Source organism: Coregonus clupeaformis, chromosome 12 (assembly GCF_020615455.1).
Source record: "Coregonus clupeaformis isolate EN_2021a chromosome 12, ASM2061545v1, whole genome shotgun sequence".
In the NCBI taxonomy this organism is placed as follows: Eukaryota; Metazoa; Chordata; class Actinopteri; order Salmoniformes; family Salmonidae; genus Coregonus; species Coregonus clupeaformis.
Window position 1 is genome coordinate 27,118,421 of NC_059203.1, and position 22,928 is coordinate 27,141,348.

At 44.2% G+C, this 22,928-nt stretch overlaps 1 protein-coding gene across 11 annotated transcripts in view; it reads left to right on the forward strand.

The window, feature by feature from the left end:
* LOC121578145 (neurofascin) overlaps positions 1–22,928 on the forward strand; it is a 203,693-nt gene that overhangs the window by 77,467 nt on the left and 103,298 nt on the right. For all 11 annotated transcript variants that reach the window (XM_041892280.2, XM_041892279.2, XM_041892281.2 and 8 more), the window contains exon 2: positions 18,444–18,502. The gene's annotated coding sequence lies outside the window, so the exon portion shown is untranslated. The remainder of the gene's footprint in view (positions 1–18,443; positions 18,503–22,928) is intronic.

Consider the following 22,928-nt stretch of genomic DNA (forward strand, 5'->3'; position numbering starts at 1 on the left):
TTCAATCAATCAAATTGTATTTATAAAGCCGTTTTTACATCAGCTGATGTCACAAATTGCTATACAGAAACCCAGCCTAAAATCCCAAACAGCAAGCAATGCAGATGTAGAAGCACGGTGGCTAGGAAAAACTCCCTAGAAAGGCAGAAACCTAGTAAGAGAGGAACCAGGCTCTGAGGGGTGGCCAGTCCCCTTCTGGCTGTGCCGGGTGGAGATTATAACAGTACATGGCCATTAAGGCTAGATTTTTCTCCAAGATGTTCAAACGTTCATACAGTGGGGGAAAAAAGTATTTAGTCAGCCACCAATTGTGCAAGTTCTCCCACTTAAAAATATGAGAGAGGCCTGTAATTTTCATCATAGGTACACGTCAACTATGACAGACAAATTGAGAAAAAAAATCCAGAAAATCACATTGTAGGATTTTTTATAAATTTATTTGCAAATTATGGTGGAAAATAAGTATTTGGTCACCTACAAACAAGCAAGATTTCTGGCTCTCACAGACCTGTAACAACTTCTTTAAGAGGCTCCTCTGTCCTCCAATCGTTACCTGTATTAATGGCACCTGTTTGAACTTGTTATCAGTATAAAAGACACCTGTCCACAACCTCAAACAGTCACACTCCAAACTCCACCAAAGAGCTGTCAAAGGACAACAGAAACAAAATTGTAGACCTGCACCAGGCTGGGAAGACTGAATCTGCAATAGGTAAGAAGCTTGGTTTGAAAAAAATCAACTGTGGGAGCAATTATTAGGAAATGGAAGACATACAAGACCATTGATAATCTCCCTCGATCTGGGGCTCCACGCAAGATCTCACCCAGTGGGGTCAAAATGATCACAAGAACGGTGAGCAAAATCCCAGAACCACACGGGGGGACCTAGTGAATGACCTGCAGAGAGCTGGGACCAAAGTAACAAAGCCTACCATCAGTAACACACTACGCCGCCAGGGACTCAAATCCTGCAGTGCAAGACGTGTCCCCCTGCTTAAGCCAGTACATGTCCAGGCCCGTCTGAAGTTTGCTAGAGTGCATTTGGATGATCCAGAAGAGGATTGGGAGAATGTCATATGGTCAGATGAAACCAAAATATAACTTTTTGGTAAAAACTCAACTCGTCGTGTTTGGAGGACAAAGAATGCGGAGTTGCATCCAAAGAACACCATACCTACTGTGAAGCATGGGGGGTGGAAACATCATGCTTTGGGGCTGTTTTTCTGCAAAGGGACCAGGACGACTGATCCGTGTAAAGGAAAGAATGAATGGGGCCATGTATCGTGAGATTTTGAGTGAAAACCTCCTTCCATCAGCAAGGGCATTGAAGATGAAACGTGGCTGGGTCTTTCAGCATGACAATGATCCCAAACACACCGCCCGGGCAACGAAGGAGTGGCTTCGTAAGAAGCATTTCAAGGTCCTGGAGTGGCCTAGCCAGTCTCCAGATCTCAACCCCATAGAAAATCTTTAGAGGGAGTTGAAAGTCCGTGTTGCCCAGCGACAGCCCCAAAACATCACTGCTCTAGAGGAGATCTGCATGGAGGAATGGGCCAAAATACCAGCAACAGTGTGTGAAAACCTTGTGAAGACTTACAGAAAACGTTTGACCTGTGTCATTGCCAACAAAGGGTATATAACAAAGTATTGAGAAACTTTTGTTATTGACCAAATACTTATTTTCCACCATAATTTGCAAATAAATTCATAAAAAATCCTACAATGTGATTTTCTGGAATTCTTTTTCTCATTTTGTCTGTCATAGTTGACGTGTACCTATGATGAAAATTACAGGCCTCTCTCATCTTTTTAAGTGGGAGAACTTGCACAATTGGTGGCTGACTAAATACTTTTTTTCCCCACTGTAGATGACCAGCAGGGTCAAATAATAATCACAGTGGTTGTAGAGGTTGCAACAGGTCAGTACATAAATAAATATTGAGCTCTATAGGAGAAAGCCCTGCCTCCAGCTGTTTGCTTAGAAATTCTAGGGACAATAAGGAGGCCTGCATCTTGTGACCGTACCGTGTAGGTATGTACGGCAGGACCAAATCGGAGAGTTTGGTAGGAGCAAGCCCATGTAATGCTTTGTAGGTTAGCAGTAAAACCTTGAAATCAGCCCTAGCCTTAACAGGAAGCCAGTGTAGAGAGGCTAGCACTGGTTCTAGTCAAGATTCTAGCAGCCGTGTTAAGCACTAACTGAAGTTTATTTAGTGCTTTATCCGAGTAGCCAGAGAGTAGAGCATTGCAGTAGTCTAAATCTAGAAGTGACAAAAGCATGGATTAGCTTTTCTGCATCATTTTTGGACAAAACATTTCTGATTTTTGCAATGTTACGAAGATGGAAAAAAGCTGTCCTTGAAATATTCTTGATATGTTCGTCAAAAGAGAGATCAGGGTCCAGAGTAACGCCGAGGTCCTTCACAGTTTTTTTTTTTTTTTAGACTGTACAACCATCAAGATTAATTGTCAGATCCAACAGAAGATCTCTTTGTTTCTTGGGACCTAGAACTAGCATCTCTGTTTTGTCCGAGTTCTAAAGTTTTAAAAGATCCGCCATCCACTTCCTTATGTCTGAAACACATGCTTCCAGGGTAGGCAATTTTGGGGCTTCACCATGTTTCATCGAAATGTAGAGCTGTGTGTCGTCTGCATAGCAATGAAAGTTAACATTGTGTTTCCGAATGACATCACCAAGAGGTAAAATATATAGTGAAAACAATAGTGGTCCTAAAACGGAACCTTGAGGAACACCGGAACTTACAACTGATTTGTCAGAGGACAAACCATCCACAGAGACAAATTGATATCTTTCCGACAGATAAGATCTAAACCAGGCAAGAACTTGTCCATGTAGACCAATTAAGGTTTCCAATCTCTCCAAAATAATGTAGTGAGTGATGGTGTCAAAAGCAGCACTAAGGTCTAGGAGCACGAGGACGGATGCAGAGCCTTGGTCTGACGCCATTAAAAGGTGATTTACCACCTTCATGAGTGCGGTCTCAGTGCTATGATGGGGTCTAAAACCAGACTGAAGCGTTTCGATAATTTTTTTGTCTTCAGGAAGGCAGTGAGTTGCTGCACAAAAGCTTTTTCTAAAATGTTTGAGAGGAATGGGAGATTCGATATAGGCCGATTGTTTTTTACATTAACTGGGTCAAGGTTTGGCTTTTTCAAGAGAGGTTTTATTACTGCCACTTTTAGTGAGTTTGGTACACATCCAGTGGATAGGGAGCCATTTATTATGTTCAACATAGGAGGGCCAAGCACAGGAAGTAGCTCTTTCAGTAGTTTAGTTGGAATAGGGTCCAGTATGCAGCTTGAAGGTTTAGAGGCCATGACTATTTTCATGAATGTGTCAAGAGATATAGCATTAAAAAAACTTGTGTCTCCATTGATCCTAGGTCCTGGCAGTTTTTTAAGACTTAGGACAGCTGAGCTTTGGAGAAATACGCAGATTCAAAGAGGAGTCCGTAATTTGCTTTCTAATGATCATGATCTTTTCGTCGAAGAAGTTCATGAATTCATCACTGCTGAAGTGAAAGGCATCCTCTCTTGGGGAATGCTGCTTTTTAGTTAGCTTTGCAACAGTATCAAATATACATTTTGGATTGTCTTATTCTCCTCAATTAGGTTGGAAAAATAGGATGATCGAGCAGCAGTGAGGGCTCTTCAGTATTGCTCTGTACTTTCTTTCCAAGCTAGTAGGAAGACTTCCAGTTTGGTGGAGCGCCATTTCCTTTCCAATTTTCTGGAGGCTTGCTTCAGGGCTCGGGTATTTCTGTATACCAGGGAGCTAGTTTCTTGTGACAAATGTTTTTTGTTTTAAGGGGTGTGACTGCATCTAGGGTATTACGCAAGGTTAAATTTAGATCCTCAGTTAGGTCGTTAACTGATTTTTGTACTACGACGTCCTTGAATAAGTGGAGGGAGTCTGGAAGGACCTCTAGGAATCTTTGGGTTGTCCGAGAATTTATAGCACGGCTTTTGATGGTCCTTGGTTGGAGTCTGAGCAGATTATTTATTGCGATTGCAAACGTAATAAAATGGTCGTCCGATAGTCCAGGGTTATGAGGAAAAACATTTAGATCCACAATATTTATTCCACGGGACAAAACTAGATCCAGGGTATGACTGTAGCAATGAGTAGGTCCGGAGACATGTTTGACAAAACCCACTGAGTCGATGATGGCTCCGAAAGCCTTTTGGAGTGGGTCTGTGGACTTTTACATGTGAATATTAAAGTCACCAAAAATTTTAATATTATCTGCCATGACTGGTCCGATAGGAATTCAGGGAACTGTGAGGAACTCTGTATACGGCCCAGGAGGCCTGTAAACAGTAGCTATAAAAAGTGATTGAGTAGGCTGCATAGATTTCATGACTAGAAGCTCAAAAGATGAAAACGCAGTCATTTTGGGGGGTTAAATTGACATTTGCAATCGTAAATGTTAGCAACACCTCTGCCTTTGTGGGATTTGCGGGGGATATGGTCACTAGTGTAACCAGGAGGAGAGGCCTCAACATGGCTTAAGCCATGTTTCAGTCAGGCCAATCACATCAAGATAAAGATCAGTTATTAGTTCATTGACCATAACTGCCTTGGAAGTGAGGGATCTAACATTAAGTAGCCCTATTTTGAGATGTGAGATATCACAATCTTTTTCAATAATGACAGGAATGGAGTAGGTCTTTATTCCAGTGAGATTGCTAAGGCAAACACCGCCATGTTTAGTTTTGCTCAACCTAGATTGAGGCACAGACACGGTCTCAATGGGGATAGCTGAGCTGACTACACTGACTGTGCTAGTGGCAGACTCCACTAAGCTGGCAGGCTGGCTAAAAGCCTGCTGCCTGGCCTGCACCCTGTCTCATTGTGGAGCTAGAGTTAGAGCCCTGTCTATGTTGGTAGATAAGATGAGAGCACCCCTCCAGCTAGGATGGAGTCTGTCACTCCTCAGCAGGCCAGGCTTGGTCCTGTTTGTTGGTTTCCCAGAAAGAGGGCCAATTATCTACAAATTCTATCTTTTGGGAGGGGCAGAAAACAGTTTTCAACCAGCGATTGAGTTGTGAGACTCTGCTGTAGAGCTCATCACTCGCCCTAAATGGGAGGGGGCCAGAGACAATTACTCGATGCCAACACATCTTTCTAGCTAATTTACACGCTGAAGCTATGTTGCTCTTGGTGACCTCTGACTGTTTCATCCTAACATCGTTGGTGCCGACGTGGATAACAATATCCCTATACTCTCTACACTCACCAGTTTTTGCCTTAGCCAGCACCATCTTCAGATTAACCTTTACGTCGGTAGCCCTGCCCCCTGGTAAACAGTGAATGATCGCTGGATTATAATTTTTTAGTCTAATATTGTGGGTAATGGAGTTGCCAGTGACTAGGGTTTTCAATTTGTCAGAGCTAATGGTGGTAGGCTTCGGTGGCTCAGACTCCGTAACAGGTGGAGGAAAGACCTGCTCGGCATCTGACTCCGACTCGTTGCTGAATGGGGAGAATCGGTTGAACGTTTCTGTCGGCTGAATGAGCGACACCGGTTGAGCATGCCGACAGCATTTCTTTCCAGAAGCCTTGAGAAAATTGTCCGGCTCCGGGGACTGTGCGAGGGGATTTATACTACTATCTGTACTTACCGGTGGCACAGACGCTGTTTCATCCTTTCCTACACTTACATTGCCCTTGCCTAACGATTGCGTCTGAAGCTGTGCTTGCAGCACGGCTATCCTCACAATAAGGCGATAGTTCTCCTGTATATTATGAGTACAGCGACCGCAATTAGATGGCATAGTGTTAATGTTACTACTTTGGCTGGTGGAGGTCCTGTGTTACGTACTGTATGGTCCCTCTAAGTGTCTGTGTTACATACTGTATGGTCCCTCCAAGTGTCTGTGTTACGTACTCTATGGTCCCTCCAAGTTTCTTTGTTACGTACTGTATGGTCCCACCAAGTGTCTGTGTTACGTACTCTATGGTCCCTCCAAGTTTCTTTGTTACGTACTGTATGGTCCCTCCAAGTGTCTGTGTTATGTACTGTATGTTCCTTCCAAGTGTCTGTGTTACGTACTGTATGGTCCCTCCAAGTGTCTGTGTTACGTACTCTATGGTCCCTCCAAGTGTGTGTGTTACGTACTGTATGGTCCCTCCAAGTTTCTTTGTTACGTACTGTATGGTCCCACCAAGTGTCTGTGTTACGTACTGTATGGTCCCACCAAGTGTCTGTGTTACGTACTCTATGGTCCCTCCAAGTGTGTGTGTTACGTACTGTATGGTCCCTCCAAGTTTCTTTGTTACGTACTGTATGGTCCCACCAAGTGTCTGTGTTACGTACTGTATGGTCCCTCCAAGTGTCTGTGTTACGTACTGTATGGTCAGCAGCATCAGAGGGAGGTTCAGTACATATTTATGACTGGCCTATTCTTGACCTCAATATTCCACACAGAGAACACTCACATAGACACTCTGTGTGGTCATAGCCTAAAGTACCATTATCCTCCTTAATAATCACTGTAAGAGGAAGGGTATAGAACATACACATCATTCAGTTGGCTTTGAGCAGGTGCTGGATATTGAACTACATTATAGTTGTGTTCATCAAAAAAGGAGAACTGCACTTTGCATGATATACTTCTGTGTGTTTTCATTCATTCAATATAAATTATCAACACACTAGGGAGCACTACTGTAGATCTCTACTGTACTGTATATCACAGTCTTCTTTTTTTCTGGTGAACACAATTATCAATGTTGTTATCTCTGCCTGGTTTTTAGTCTGTTCAGTAACAGTAAAAGATATTGACTGTTTCAGGCAGAGCATTTAGTCCGTCTGGGAAACAAAGGAAAGGATTTGCTACTTGTTGGATCTTTCCTCAGTCGTAACCCTGGCAACCAAACATGACCGGAGGCCATCTTTGTTTAGTGTACCTTCTCTCTGAGTCAGGAGCAGGTGATGTTTTCTCAGTACCATGCAAGCACGCACGCACGCACGCACACACGCACGCACACACACACACACACACACACACACACACACACACACACACACACACACACACACACACACACACACACACACACACACACACACACACACACACACACACACACACACACACACAAACCTTGCCCCCTGGAAAAAGCTTTTGTGAGGCTTTCTGTGAAGTTGTGCTGGTTAAGGACACGTTATAAAGACACATATACATAGGAGGACATATACACACTGAATATTTATCTTTCCCTCTCTTATGGGCACACACGAACATGTACGTGTCTGAGATGCAGGGGTTTGATAATGGGAAACACATCTCCAGCCTCACTCTGCTCAGGGTGCCTCCCCCTGGTGGGGCTGTTGCTAAGGAGCCTTGGTGACCAGGGCTCTCTATTGGGTGAGGTGGGATTGGGGGGAGGAAGAGTGGAGGAGAGGGGAGGGGGGGAAGTGAGACCTAGATGTGATAATGAGCTGGTTTGCTGTTTTTACATGAGAGAGAGAGAGAGTAAGTCTTTTCACACAATGTTGCTGGTATTTTGGCCCATTCCTCCATGCAGATCTCCTCTAGAGCAGTGATGTTTTGGGGCTGTCACTGGGCAACACGGACTTTCAACTCCCTCCAAAGATTTTCTATGGGGTTGAGATCTGGAGACTGGCTAGGCCACTCCAGGACCTTGAAATGCTTCTTACGAAGCCACTCCTTCGTTGCCCGGGTGGTGTGTTTGGGATCATTGTCATGCTGAAAGACCCAGCCACGTTTCATCTTCAATGCCCTTGCTGATGGAAGGAGGTTTTCACTCAAAATCTCACGATACATGGCCCCATTCATTCTTTCCTTTACACGGATCAGTCGTCCTGGTCCCTTTGCAGAAAAACAGCCCCAAAGCATGATGTTTCCACCCCCATGCTTCACAGTAGGGATGGTGTTCTTTGAATGCAACCAAAAAGTTCTATTTTGGTTTCATCTGACCATATGACATTCTCCCAATCCTCTTCTGGATCATCCAAATGCACTCTAGCAAACTTCAGACGGGCCTGGACATGTACTGGCTTAAGCAGGGGGACACATCTGGCACTGCAGGATTTGAGTCCCTGGCGGCGTAGTGTGTTACTGATGGTAGGCTTTGTTACTTTGGTCCCAGCTCTCTGCAGGTCATTCACTAGGTCCCCCCGTGTGGTTCTGGGATTTTTGCTCACCGTTCTTGTGATCATTTTGACCCCACCGGGTGAGATCTTGCGTGGAGCCCCAGATCGAGGGAGATTATCAGTGGTCTTGTATGTCTTCCATTTCCTAATAATTGCTTCCACAGTTGATTTCTTCAAACCAAGCTGCTTACCTATTGCAGATTCAGTCTTCCCAGCCTGGTGCAGGTCTACGATTTTGTTTCTGGTGTCCTTTGACAGCTTTTTGGTCTTGGCCATAGTGGAGTTTGAGGTTGACTGTTTGAGGTTGTGGACAGGTGTCTTTTATACTGATAACAAGTTCAAACAGGTGCCATTGATACAGGTAACGAGTGGAGGACAGAGGAGCCTCTTAAAGAAGAAGTTACAGGTCTGTGAGAGCCAGAAATCTTGCTTGTTTGTAGGTGACCAAATACTTATTTTCCACCATAATTTGTAAATAAATTCATTAAAAATCCTACAATGTGATTTTCTGGATTTTTTTTCCTCAATTTGTCTGTCATAGTTGACGTGTACCTATGATAAAAATTACAGGCCTCTCTCATCTTTTTAAGTGGGAGAACATGCACAATTGGTGGCTGACTAAATACTTTTTTTCCCCACTGTATGTGTTTATATACTGTAGCAGATCTCCATATTAGATCAGTTTATTTAACCTTCATCCCTCTGTATCTTGGTCAGTGTATAGCTGTAGGCCTCTTCTATTGTAGAGTTTACTAAACCAGTCTGTGTCATGCGATGATAGGTCCTGAGTGGCTGTCTTTATTTGCATGCAGGGTTGTCCTCTCCAGTGTGACTTTGTCTTTATTGTCCTTTGTTGCTCTCTCTCTCTCTCTTGTTCTGTGAGTGTGTGCGCACCTATGTGTGTGTTTTATGTACAGTATGCACAATTGCTTCATAACACACATTAGCTTCATGCTAAAGGTGAGAGGGGTCGGGGTAAGGGGGGTGTTTAATATTTCAGAGAGGGGAGATGTTTATCAAGTCATGTAGCTGAAGTAGACTAAACAACTGTCTGTCACTTAGCATCTCTGGAAACGTGTGTCTGTGTGTGTGTGTGTGTATACTAGCTGTTTTGTTTCTACATCTATTAGGGTGTGTGTGTTCGCAAAGCAACCACCACTCAAACTTAATTGATGTCACTGTCATTATTCATACAATTTAGATGTACAGTACCAGTCAAAAGTTTGGACACACCTACTCATTTAAGGGTTTTTCTTTATTTTTACTATTTTCTACATTGTAGAATAATAGTGAAGACATCAAAACTATGAAATAACACATATGGAATCATGTAGTAACCATAAAAGTGTTAATACATCCTCTTAAGGATCGGACCCTTTTTTAAAATTTTCGCCTAAAATGACGTACCCAAATCTTACTGCCTGTAGCTCAGGACCTGTTGTTTACAACGCCATTCTTGTCACATATCGCATATTGAGCAGCAACTGTCTCGGTATAGGGACACCGATCCCGTAAAGGTTTTAAACAAATCAAAATATATTTTATATTTTAGATTCTTCAAAGAAGCCACCATTTGTCTTGATGACAGCTTTGCACTCTCTTGGCATTCTCTCAACCAGCTTCATGAGGAATGCTTTTCCGACAGTCTTGAAGGAGTTCCCACATATGCTGAGCACTTGTTGGCTGCTTTTCCTTCACTCTGGGGTCCAACTCATCCCAAACCATCTCAACTGGGTTGAGGTCGGGTGATTGTGGAGGCCAGGTCATCTGATGCAGCACTCCATCACTCTCCTTCTTGGTCAAATAGCCCTTACACAGCTTGGAGGTGTGTTTTAGGTCATTGTCCTGTTGAAAAACAAATGAGAGTCCCACTAAGCGCAAACCAGATGGGACGGCATCTCGCTGCAGAATGCTGTGGTAGCCATGCTGGTTAAGTGTGCTTTGAATTCTAAATAAATCACAGACAGTGTCACCCACACCACCACACCTGCTCCTCCATGCTTCACGGTGGGAACCACATCATCCGTTTACCTACTCTGCGTCTCACAAAGACACGGCGGTTGGAACCCAAAATCTCAAATTTGGACTCATCAGACCAAAGGACAGATTTCCACCGGTCTAATGTCCATTGCTCGTGTTTCTTGGCCCAAGCAAGTCTCTTCTTCTTCTTCTTATTGGTGTCCTTTAGTAGTGATTTCTTTGCAGCAATTCGAGCATGAAGGCCTGATTCACGTAGTCTCCTCTGAACAGTTGATGTTGAGATGTGTCTGTTACTTGAACTGTGAAGCATTTATTTGGGCTGCAATTTCTGAGGCTGGTAACTCTAATGAACTTATCCTCTGCAGCAGAGGTAACGCTTGGTCTTCCTTTCCTGTGGCGGTACTCATGAGAGCAAGTTTCATCGTAGCGCTTGATGGTTTCTGCGACTGCACTTGAAATGTTCCGGATTGACTGACCTTCATGTCTTAAAGTAATGATGAACTGTTGTTTCTCTTTGCTTATTTTAGATGTTCTTGCCATAATATGGACTTAGTCTTTTACCAAATAGGGCTATCTTCTGTATACCAACCCTACCTTGTCACAACACAACTGATTGGCTCAAACGCATTATGGAAATAAATTCCACAAATTAACTTTTAAGAAGGCACACCTGTTAATTTAAATGCATTCCAGGTGACTACCTCATGAAGCTGGTTGAGAGATTGCCAAGAGTGTGCAAAGCTGTCATCAAGGCAAAGGGTGTCTACTTTGAAGAATCTCAAATATAAAAATATATTTTGATTTGTTTAACACTTTTTTGGTTACTATATGATTCCATGTGTCAATTAAGAGTGTGTGTGTGTATTTCCCTAGTTTTCATAACCCCGTTCTGATTACTGTCAGAAGCTGTTAGTAAATAAGTAATGAGCCTGTAATTTTGCATGAGCTATTCACAGGAGTCGCTGACAATGACGGATGACGAAAGCTCATCAAATAACAATGCTGAAAGAAAGGCCACAGCATATTCATGTTCAGCATCTGCTTGAACCCTGTAGCCTAGTCACTAACCTCTCCATTGCTCTCTCTCTCTCCATCTCGCTCTCTTCATCTCGCCCTCTCTCTCTCTCTCCATCTATCTGTATTGCTCTCGCCATCGCTCTCTCTCCATCGCTCTCTCTCCATCGCTCTCTCTCATCTATCTGTATTGCTCTCTCTCTCTCCATCTATCTGTATTGCTCTCTCCATCTCTCTCTCTCTCTCTCTCTCTCTCTCTCTCTCTCTCTCTCTCTCTCTCTCTCTCTACTCTCCATCTATCTGTATTGCTCTCGCCATCTCTCTCTCTCTCTCTCTCCATCTATCTGTATTGCTCTCGCCATCTCGCTCTCTCTCTCTCTCTCTCTCTCTCTCTCTCTCTCTCTCTCTCTCTCTCTCTCTCTCTCTCTCTCTCTCTCTCTCTCTCTCTGTGGCTGTCTCCATCCTTTTCTCCTACTGTCTTTCTATCATTCTTACTTAATTTGTGTGATGGGCAGAAGTTGACAGGCGTTAACAAAAATATGTGAGTTGTTCTGCGCTGTCTCTACCAACCGTGTGACTGTGATGTAGATCACATTTCAGAGACCAAATCCTCCTCTTTCCAAGGTTTTTATTACACATCCTTCAGTGAACTGACTCTCATGACTTCTCCGAAAGACACACACTGTCTCTGGTTCACTTCTGACTGAGGAGCCATCCTGTTGCAGCTTGGTTTGGCTGCCAGTTTGAAATAGATTTAACATACAGTTGAAGTCGGAAGTTTACATACACTTAGGTTGGAGTCATTAAAATTCGTTTTTCAACCACTCCACAAATGTTTTGTTAACAAACTATAGTTTTGGCAAGTCGGTTAGGACATCTACTTTATGCATGACACAAGTAATTTTTCCAACAATTGTTTACAGACAGATTATTTCACTTATAATTCACTGTATCACAATTCCAGTGGATCAGAAGTTTACATACACTAAGTTTACTGTGCCTTTAAACAGCTTGGAAAATTCCAGAAAATGATGTCATGGCTTTAGAAGCTTCTGATAGGCTAATTGACATAATTTGAGTCAATTGGAGGTGTACCTGTGGATGTATTTCAAGGCCTACCTTCAAACTCAGTGCCTCTTTCCTTGACATCATGGGAAAATCAAAAGAAATCAGCCAAGACCTCATAAAAAAAACTGTAGACTTCCACAAGTCTGGTTCATCCTTGGGAGCAATTTCCAAACGCCTGAAAGTACCACGTTCATCTGTACAAACAATAGTACGCAAGTATAAACACCATGGGACCATGCAGCCGTCATACCGCTCAGGAAGGAGACGCGTTCTGTCTCCTAGAGATGAACGTACTTTGGTGCGAAAAGTGAAAATCAATCCCAGAACAACAGCAAAGGACCTTGTGAAGATGCTGGAGGAAACGGGTACAAAAGTATCTATATCCACAGTAAAACAAGTCCTATATTGACATAACCTGAAAGGCCGCTCAGCAAGGAAGAAGCCACTTCTCCAATACCGCCATAAAAAAGCCAAACTACGGTTTGCAACTGCACATGGGGACAAAGATCGTACTTTTTTGAGAAATGTCCTCTGGTCTGATGAAACAAAAATAGAACTGTTTGGCCATAATGACCATCGTTATATTTGAAGGAAAAAGGGGAAAGCTTGCAAGCCGAAGAACACCATCCTAACCGTGAAGCACGGGGGTGGCAGCAACATGCTGTGGGGGTGCTTTGCTGCAGGAGGGACTGGTGCACTTCACAAAATAGATGGCATCATGAGGAAGGAAAATTATGTGGATATATTGAAGCAACATCTCAAGACATCAGTCAGGAAGTTAAAGCTTGGTCGCAAATGGGTCTTCCAAATGGACAATGACCCCAAGCATACTTCCAAAGTTGTGGCAAAATGGCTTAAGGACAACAAAGTCAAGGTATTGGAGTGGCCATCACAAAACCCTGACCTCAATCCTATAGAAAATGTGTGGGCAGAACTGAAAAAGCTTGTGCAAGCAAGGAGGCCTACAAACCTGACTCAGTTACGCCAGCTCTGTCAGGAGGAATGGGCCAAAATTCACCCAACTTATTGTGGGAAGCTTGTGGAAGGCTACCCGAAACGTTTGACCCAAGTTAAACAATTTAAAGGCAATGCTACCAAATACTAATTTAGTGTATGTAAACTTCTGACCCACTGGGAATGTGATGAAAGAAATAAAAGCTGAAATAAATCATTTTCTCTACTATTATTCTGACATTTCACATTCTTAAAATAAAGTGGTGATCCTAACTGACCTAAGACAGGGAATTTTTACTAGGATTAAATATCAGGAATTGTGAAAAACTGCGTTTAAATGTATTTGGCTAAGGTGTATGTAAACTTCCGACTTCAACTGTATATGTGTGTGTGTGCCTGCCTCTGTGTGCCTCCACTTGCATGCAGGTGTGTATGTGCGCCGGTGGCCGAGTCATGATTTATTAACAGGGCTCATACAGCCAACCATTTGAACACAGGAAGTGCTATAGCTTTGCATCACTCCAGGAGCCTTGGGATTGATTTATCTGGGATGGAGTGGCTCGATGCTTCATCATGTCCCCCTCAGGGCTGGAGAGACACACACACACACACCTTTCATCTCCTGCTCTCTTCCCTCCTCCCCCTCTCCTCCATTAAAACTAGGTCATTCTGCAACATAGAACCATTGCTCCTGCCAAGCATGACATCTCCACACCCTGCGCCTGGCAACCACTCATTTATCCTCTCCTCCCTTCAGGTTATATAATCAGTGCCATTTAGCAGACACTTTCATCCAAAGCTACTTACAGTCATGCGTGCATACATTTTACGTATGGGAGGCCCCAGGAATTGAACCCACTACCCTGGCGTCACAAGCACCATGCTCTACCAACTGAGCTACAATGACTATTACTGCTCAGTTTGTAGTTGGACTTGGTACTGTGCTGTTTTGCACCTGGATCTTGCCGTAGCCATGGGACTGGGCTAGGGACTGGGCTAGGGACTCTGTAAGGGAGACAGACTTCAGACACACATACATGCCGGCAAGCATGCACACACATACACTTATATACATCACACGCCGTGCTACCCTATATGCTCCACTTAGAACCATCACTATGGTAACAGGAGTGCCATGTCATCGAGGTACACTGTTTGATCCTTGACCCGTTACTGTGTGACCTCTGACTTCTAGTGTGTGTTTCAGCTGTTACGGCCACACCTTCCCTGCAACCGTGTGTGTGTGTGTGTGTGTGTGTGTGTGTGTGTGTGTGTATTGGGGGGGGAAGTGTTTGTGCTAACCAAAGAGTAATGGACAGGGTCAAAGGTTAGGTCAGGATACCAATCGAGAGGGATGAGAGAACAGTCTCATACACTTCCTCTTACACTCTCTCTATACTGGAGGGTGGATGGGGGTTGGAGAGTGAGAGAAACAAGCATGGGGAATAGTAGGTGATAGACCGGACCACCGTCTCCTTGTCTAACACACACACTCAGACACCACTCAGCCAAGGGGAAGAGCCTCTTTAAACTGTGGACTGTGGGGCATCATGAAAGGTGATGGGGGGATTTGGGGGATTTTGTCTCTGGGTTTGTTGGTTTGTAAACAACAGTAGTGGTTCCGTCCCCATACACATGCCACACAGTGTGTGTTGCTCATGTTTAGCTGGCTGTGAGTGTTTATTCATGTCCCTGTAACTCTGGGTAGGAGTCCCAGGTGGATGTAAATGTGAATACATGGAGGACAATGCACATCTATTCCCCTCTGTCTATATCTTAGAGTATACATCACTATAGAGACCCTGCTCCACTCTCTCCAACAGCATGGCCCTATGGTGCCTGTCTAACACACACACTCACACACACACACACACACACACACATACACACACACACACACACACACACACACACACAGACACACACACACACACAGACACACAGACACAGACACACACAGACACAGACACAGACACACACACACAGACACACACATACACAGACACTCACAGACACACACACACACACACACACACACACACACACACACAGACACACACATACAGAGACACACACAGACACACACACAGGGGTTCCTTTAGAGGCTTTGCTGGTTGACTTCTGAGGCGTGTCTAATATAGTACAGCCTAGTAATTACTGTAAGTCTGAGTAAGATCCTGATTAAGAACAAACATTTCTCCCTCTTAGACTGTTTTTAACACTTCACTACACTGTGTTAGTTTGGCTTATTAAGCTTCATTATTACCCATTAAAAGTTAACTGAAGATGACCGCGGTTGATTCATTGTTTGTTTACTATTATGGGTTAATTAATTGAATGGAGGGACAGGGATGGCCGTTGTAGCTAATCAGAAGTTACAATTCTCTATGTCTGAACTGGTGCATAATATTTAAAAACACATTTTCCCATTGATGTCCATACATGTAAATGGTAAAGGTTTTGCTTTCTGGTCATACATGTGTAAATGTGTGTATAACATGTATTTAAATCAGATGTACAGTATATAGACAAATACTATACATATCTAGGTTATGTCATTGGCCATGTGGATGACACTCCCTGTCACCCCTGTGACCATATGGACAGAGACCTGAGTGGAGGGAAGGGAGGAGGAAGGGTAGACATTTATGAAGGATGGATGGAGGAAGGAGGTAGAGTGGAAGAGTGATGAGTGATGGAGGATGGATGAATGACAGGATGGATGGCTGGATGTGGTGAGGGAGTCAGACAATCTGTCAGTGATCACGTAGCTATCCCCTGGCCTGTTAGACTGAGCTTTGATTCATTCACACACACTTGTAGAGGATGTCCCTCTAGAAGTGCAGTAAAAGGAGCGCAGGTAGCCATGCTGTCAACCTTTTAGGAATCTGTCTCCTCAGTCTCTCTCTCTCTCTCTCTCTCTCTCTCTCTCTCTCTCTCTCTCTCTCTCTCTCTCTCTCTCTCTCCCCCTCAGTCTCTCTCTTTCTCTCTCTGTCTCTCTCTTCTCCCCCTCTCCCTCTTTCTCTCCCCTTCTGTCTCTATCTCTGTCTCTCTCTCCCCCCTCTCCCCCCCCTGTCTCTCTCTCCCCACCTCTGACTCTCTCCCCCCCTCTCTCTCTAGTATTGCCGAAGTGTGTGTGTGGGTGTGTGTGCTCACTATGGCCCTTGCAGATAATGCATTTTTTCAAGTCAAGGCATGGTGTGTGTGTGTGTGTGTGTGTGTGTGTGTGTGTGTGTGTGTGTGTGTGTGTGTGTGTGTGTGTGTGTGTGTGTGTGTGCATCCCATAGTGGGTTCTGTGCAGTATGCTCAGTGTTCTATGCATAAACAGCAACGAAGGCAGGAGAAATAGAGAGAAGGGATGTTGAAGAGACTTTTGCATTTTCCTCCGTGTCTGTGTGCTCTACTCCCTCTGTTCTCTCTAATCTACATAGGGAATGGGTTGCCATTTGGGACACAACCTTTGTCTCCATTCATTTATATACAGAGCATTTACCAGTCCCAGGCAAATATGTTTCCCCCCCCCCTTTGCTGCTCGCCCCATGTCAATGTTATCTAATCCTGTTGTGTGACAGTAGTGGATTGTTCCATTAAGCCATTCTGGGGGTACGTGATGAAGGCTAATGGAGCTCTTGTGGGACAATAAACTGCAGAGGAGGTGAAAGTAATAAGCTTTGGTGTAGTGAAAGGGTGTGTTTGTGTGTTCGTGTGTGTGTGTGTGTGTTCCAGTCTATGTGTTCCAGTGTTTGTGTGTATTGTGTGCATGCCTAATGCAATGATGGCACTTCAACACACCCCACCCCTCTCTTCCCTCCCATCTCTACTCTCTCTACTCTCTCTACTCTCTCTACTCTCTGTTCTCTCGGTTCTCTCTACTCTCTCTGTTCTCTCTACTCTCTCTGTTCTCTCTACTCTCTCTGTTCTCTCTGTTCTCTGTACTATCTCTACTCTCTTTATTCTCTCTACTCTCTCTTTACTCTCTACTCCCTCTACTCTCTCTGTTCTCTCTACTCTCTGTTCTCTCTGTTCTCTCTACTCTCTCTGTTCTCTCTGTTCTCTGTACTATCTCTACTCTCTTTACTCTCTCTACTTTCTTTACTCTCTCTACTCTCTCTGTTCTCTCTGTTCTCTGTACTATCTCTACTCTATTTACTCTCTCTACTCTTTACTCTCTCTACTCTCTCTTTACTCTCTACTCCCTCTACTTTCTCAGTTCTCTCTACTCTCTCTGTTCTCTCATCTCTATACTCCCTCTACTCTCTCTGTTCTCTCTACTCTCTCTCTTCTCTCTACTCTCTCTCTCTGTTCTCTCTACTTACTGACAGGCCTCTCTCGGTTCTCTCTACTCTCTCTGTTCTCTCTACTCTCTCTACTCTCTCTGTTCTCTCTATTCTCTCTGTTCTCTCATCTCTATACTCCTTCTACTCTCTCTGTTCTCTCTACTCTCTCTCTCTCTCTTCTCTCTACTCTCTCTCTCTGTTCTCTCTACTTACTGACAGGCCTCCCTCTGTTCTCTCTACTCTCTCTACTCTCTCTGTTCTCTCTACTCTCTCTGTTCTCTTTACTCTCTCTGTTCTCTCTACTCTTTCTTTTCTCTATACTCTCTCTGTTCTCTCTACTGTCTCTGTTCTCTTTACTCTCTCTGTTCTCTTTACTCTCTCTACTCTCTCTGTTCTCTCTACTCTCTCTGTTCTCTCTACTCTCTCTAATCTCTCTGTTCTCTCTTCTCTTCCTGTTCTCTCTACTATCTCTCTCTGTTCTCTTTACTCACTGACAGGCCTCTCTCTGTTCTCTCTACACTCTCTGTTCTCTCTACTCTCTCTACTCTCTCTCTACTCTCTCTGATTTTTCTTTTCCAGTTGTTTCTCCCCTGGTAAGCATGTTGTAAACCCTGGGACCGTGACTGCCTGGCTCACAGACAACACACTTCTTTAAACACACTCCATGAATCAACAGAGGCATGTGATGAGTGTGTTTGGCTCAGTGTCAGACACACACACACACACACACACACTAACACACACACACTGTATCTCTGTGGTAGACTCCTGATAGGTGTGTTAGTGAGGTATTCGTCTCCTCCCTTATTGTCTTCTTGCGTTGAGGAAAACAAAGAGATAAATGAACCGTCAGCAGAACTGGATAGAAAGAGCGCTTCTGAGACTGTTTATTTCTCTCTCTCTCTCTCTCTGTCTCTCTCTTTCTCTCTCTCTCTCTTCTCTCTCTCTCTCTCTCTCTCTCTCTCTCTCTCTCTCTCTCTCTCTCTCTCTCTCTCTCTCTTCACAGGTCTGAGTAGTTGCTGTTTTAATCAGTGAGGACACAGAGGATATCGTTGACACATTTACGTAAGTTTCAGAAGCGTTATAATTGTGTGTGTGTGTGCGTGTTGATTTTCACTGGTCTTTGTCGAGACCTTGTTGCTCCTTGATGCCTCACTGACAGGCCTGTCTACTGTCTGTCTGTTTGTCTGTCAGCTGCTGCTGTCTGCTTCACCTCAATGCAACTCTGTGTGTGTTTGCACGTGTGTATGAGTGTGTGTCTATACTGTAACAGCTGAGTAGCTGATAAGGTGAAAGGAGCAGCCGAATGTTTTAATTCAGTTGGTTTCAGCTTGGGGGGTGTAGAGGTGGAGGGACCTGTGTCTGAGACCAGGCTGTACTGTGTGTCTGTGTGGTGGGGTGGGGTGGGGTGTGGGTGGGTGGGTGGGGTGGGGTGTGGGTGCTGAGGGTAATTGTGTGTGATGTATTTATAGAGCTGGAACATGGGGGGGCTGGCTATGTGCACACTGGTCTGACTGGGGGAAGAAAAAGAGAGAGGGAGGGAGGGAGGCTGGGACAGTTAATGTGTTAATGCCTAGGGCACTGCCTCTGTCTGAGAGCGAGAGAGAAGTGGGCAGAGAGAGAGAAGGGGACAGAGAGAGAGAGAAGGGGACAGAGAGAGAGAGAAGGGGACAGAGAGAGACGGGGACAGAGAGAGAGAGAGAGAGAGAGAGAGAGAAGGGGGCAGAGAGAGAGAGAGAGAGAGAGAGAGAGAGAGAAGGGGGCAGAGAGAGAGAGAGAAGGGGGCAGAGAGAGGCCTCATCCTACTAGAATCTGAAGTCAAATGTCTACTGTTTGCTGATGATCTGGTGCTTCTGTCACCAACCAAGGAGCACCTAGATCTTCTGCACAGATTCTGTCAGACCAGTAAATCTCAGTAAGACACAAATAATGGTGTTCCAAAATAGGTCCATGTCCAGGACCACAAATACAAATTCCATCTAGACACCGTTGCCCTAGAGCACACAAAAAACGATACATACCTCGGCCTAAACGCCACAGGTAACTTCCACAAAGCTTAGAATATATTTAGTTTAGTTAGTTGAGATGTTGACATCACTGGTGACATACACCAGTTCCAGGTCAGTTGTGGCCAGGCCCATAGCGAAGACCGTGGCTTGTGTTAGCATTTGTCTGTGCTCTGTGGTTGATTGAGTTGTTCTGGACAGGAAGTCAGCTGTTCTGGACAGGAAGTAAGCTACGTGTAGTTCTTTGCCTTGTTTGTACGTGGAGTTGGTATCTTTGTAGCCTTAGCAACATTCTCTGCGGTCGCTTGGGTGCTGTGAGTAGGGATTTCTTGGAGATCGTCTCGAGCGGTTTGTGTTCGCTGTGTATTGTCATGAACTCTCTGCCATTCAGATTGTTGTTTAACTTGTCACATGCAAAAAATAATGGAGAGACGATCTTTCTTAATCTGTGCATATCTTTGTTCTGTCTGAGTCAATGTTCTGGAGTCAAATGCAACAGGTTGTCGTTTCTGTAGAAGGGCTGCGCCCAAACCTGTCTCACTGGCATCACACTGCAGTGTGGCTTCATCATTCAGGTCGTAGTATTTGAGCACTCGGTGTTGTGACTGTTTGATAGTCTCAACTGCTGTGTTATGCCTGAGTGGTGCAGTGGTCTAAGGCACTGCATCGCAGTGCTAACTGTGCCACTAGAGATCCTGGTTCGAATCCAGGCTCTGTCGCAGCCGGCCGCGACCGGGAGACTCATGGGCGACGCACAATTGGCCCAGCGTTGTCCAGGGTAGGGGAGGGAATGGCCGGCAGGGATGTAGCTCAGTTGATAGAGCATGGCGTTTGCAACGCCAGGTTTGTGGGTTCGATTCCCACGGGGGGCCAGTATAAAAAAATATGTATTCACTAACTGTAACAGCCCATCTGTAATTATCCCACCCAACTACCTCATCCCCATATTGTTATTTATTTTGCTCATTTGCACTCCAGTATCTCTATTTGCACATCATCTTCTGCACATCTATCCAGTGTTAATACTAAATTGTAATTATTTTGCACTATTTTTTATTTTTTATTTTTTATTTTTTTATTTTACCTTTATTTAACTAGGCAAGTCAGTTAAGAACACATTTTTATTTACAATGACTGCCTACACCGGCCAAACCCGGACGACGCTGGGCCAATTGTGCGCTGCCCTATGGGACTCCCAATCACGGCCGGCTGTGATACAGCCTGGAATCGAACCAGGGGGTCTGTAATGACGCCTCAAGCACTGAGATGCAGTGCCTTAGACCACTGTGCCTTACCTCCATTTGCACACACTGTATATAGATTTTCTATTTTGTTATTGACTGTATGTTTTGTTTTATCCCATGTGTAACTCTGTGTTGTTGTTTTTATCGCCTGCTTTGCTTTATCTTGGCCAGGTCGCAGTTGTAAATGAGAACTTGTTCTCAACTGGCTTACCTGGTTAAATAAGGGTAAAAAAAAAGAAGGGCCTTCTATGCCATCAAAAGGAACATCAAATTCGACATACCAATTAGAATCTGGCTAAAAAATACTTGAATCAGTTATAGAACCCATTGCCCTTTATGGTTGTGAGGTCTGGGGTCCGCTCACCAACCAAGAATTCACAAAATGGGACAAACACCAAATTGAGACTGCATGCAGAATTCAGCAAAAATATCCTCAGTGTACAACAAAAAACACCAAATAATGCATGCAGAGCAGAATTAGGCCGATACCTGCTAATTATCCAAATCCAGAAAAGAGCTGTTAAATTCTATAACCACTTAAAAGGAAGCGATTCCCAAACCTTCCATAACAAAGCCATCACCTACAGAGAGATGAACTTGGAGAAGAGTCCCCTAAGTAAGCTGGTCCTGGGTCTCTGTTCACAAACACAAACAGACCCCACAGAGAGCGCCAGGACAACAACAACAACACAATTAGACCCAACCAAATCATGAGAATTACTTGACACATTGGAAAGAATTAACAAAAAAACAGAGCAAACTAGAATGCTATTTGGCCCTAAACAGAGAGTACACAGTGGCAGAATACCTGACCACTGTGACTGACCCAAACTTAAGGAAAGCTTTGACTATGTACAGACTCAGTGAGCATAGCCTTGCTATTGAGAAAGGCCGCCATAGGCAGACCTTTCTCTCAAGAGAAGACCGGCTATGTGCACACTGCCCACAAAATGAGGTGGAAACTGAGCTGCACTTCCTAACCTCCTGCCAAATGTATGACCGTATTAGAGACACATAGTTTCCTCAGATTACACAGATCCACAAAGAATTTGAAAACAAACCCAATTTTGATAAACTCCATTATCTACTGGGTGAAATTGCACAGTGTGCAATCACAGCAGTAAGATTTGTGACCTGTTGCCACAAGAAAAATGCAACCAGTGAAGAACAAATACCATTGTAAATACAACCCATATTTATGTTTATTTATTTTCCCATTTGTACTTTAACTATTTGCACATTGTTACAACGCTGCATTTATACATAATATGACATTTGAAATGTCTTTATTCTTTTTTAACTTTTAAGTGTAATGTTTACTGTTAATAGTTATTGTTTATAACCAATAAAGCCCTCAAATTGAATTGAAATTGAAATTGAATTGAATCGAGAGAGAAGGAGGCAGAGAGAGAGAAGGAGGCAGCGAGAGAGAGAGAAGGGGGCAGAGAGAGAGAGAGAGAGAGAGAGAGAGAGAGAAGGAGGCAGAGAGAGAGAGAAGGGGTAGAGAGAGAGCGAGAAGGGGGCAGAGAGAGAGAGAGAGAAGGAGGCAGAGAGAGAGAGAAGGGGTAGAGAGAGAGAAGGGGGCAGAGAGAGAGAAGGAGACAGAGAGATAGCAGAGAGAGAATTAAGGAGGCAGAGCGAGAAGGGGTAGAGAGAGAGCGAGATGGGGCAGAGAGAGAGAGAGAGAAGGAGGCAAAGAGAGAGAGAGGGGGGGTAGAGAGAGAGAGAGAGAGAGAGAGAGTGAGAGAGAGAGAGAGAAGGGGGGAGAGAGAGAGAGAAGGGGGTAGAGAGAGTGAAAAAGAGTCAGGGAGGGAGATTATAGAATGAGAGAGATGGAGAGAAAGGGGGAGAAGGGTAATAGAGAGAGAAAGTGAGAGAAGGGGGCATACCTCCTGGGTGCCACCTTGGGCATCAGATTCACACTCACACTGCTATGCTGTGTGTTTACACACTAGGCAACACATACACACTAAAACACTTCCACTGGTTTCCAATCAATGGACAAAGCATACAGGACTGTACTCTGTCTGTACTGTCATCCACAGATGGACCTTTTTTATTTCAGCTCTCAGCAGGGAAAAAGGCCTCTCCAAAACATTCTCTTTTGAAGGATCTATTTGGGGATGGGAGGGAAGAGAGGGGTTGAAGTGCCATCAGTGCATTAGGCACGCACTCGCTCTCTCAAACTCATATGCATGCACTTACACAATATACACACACACACACACTGGAACACACACA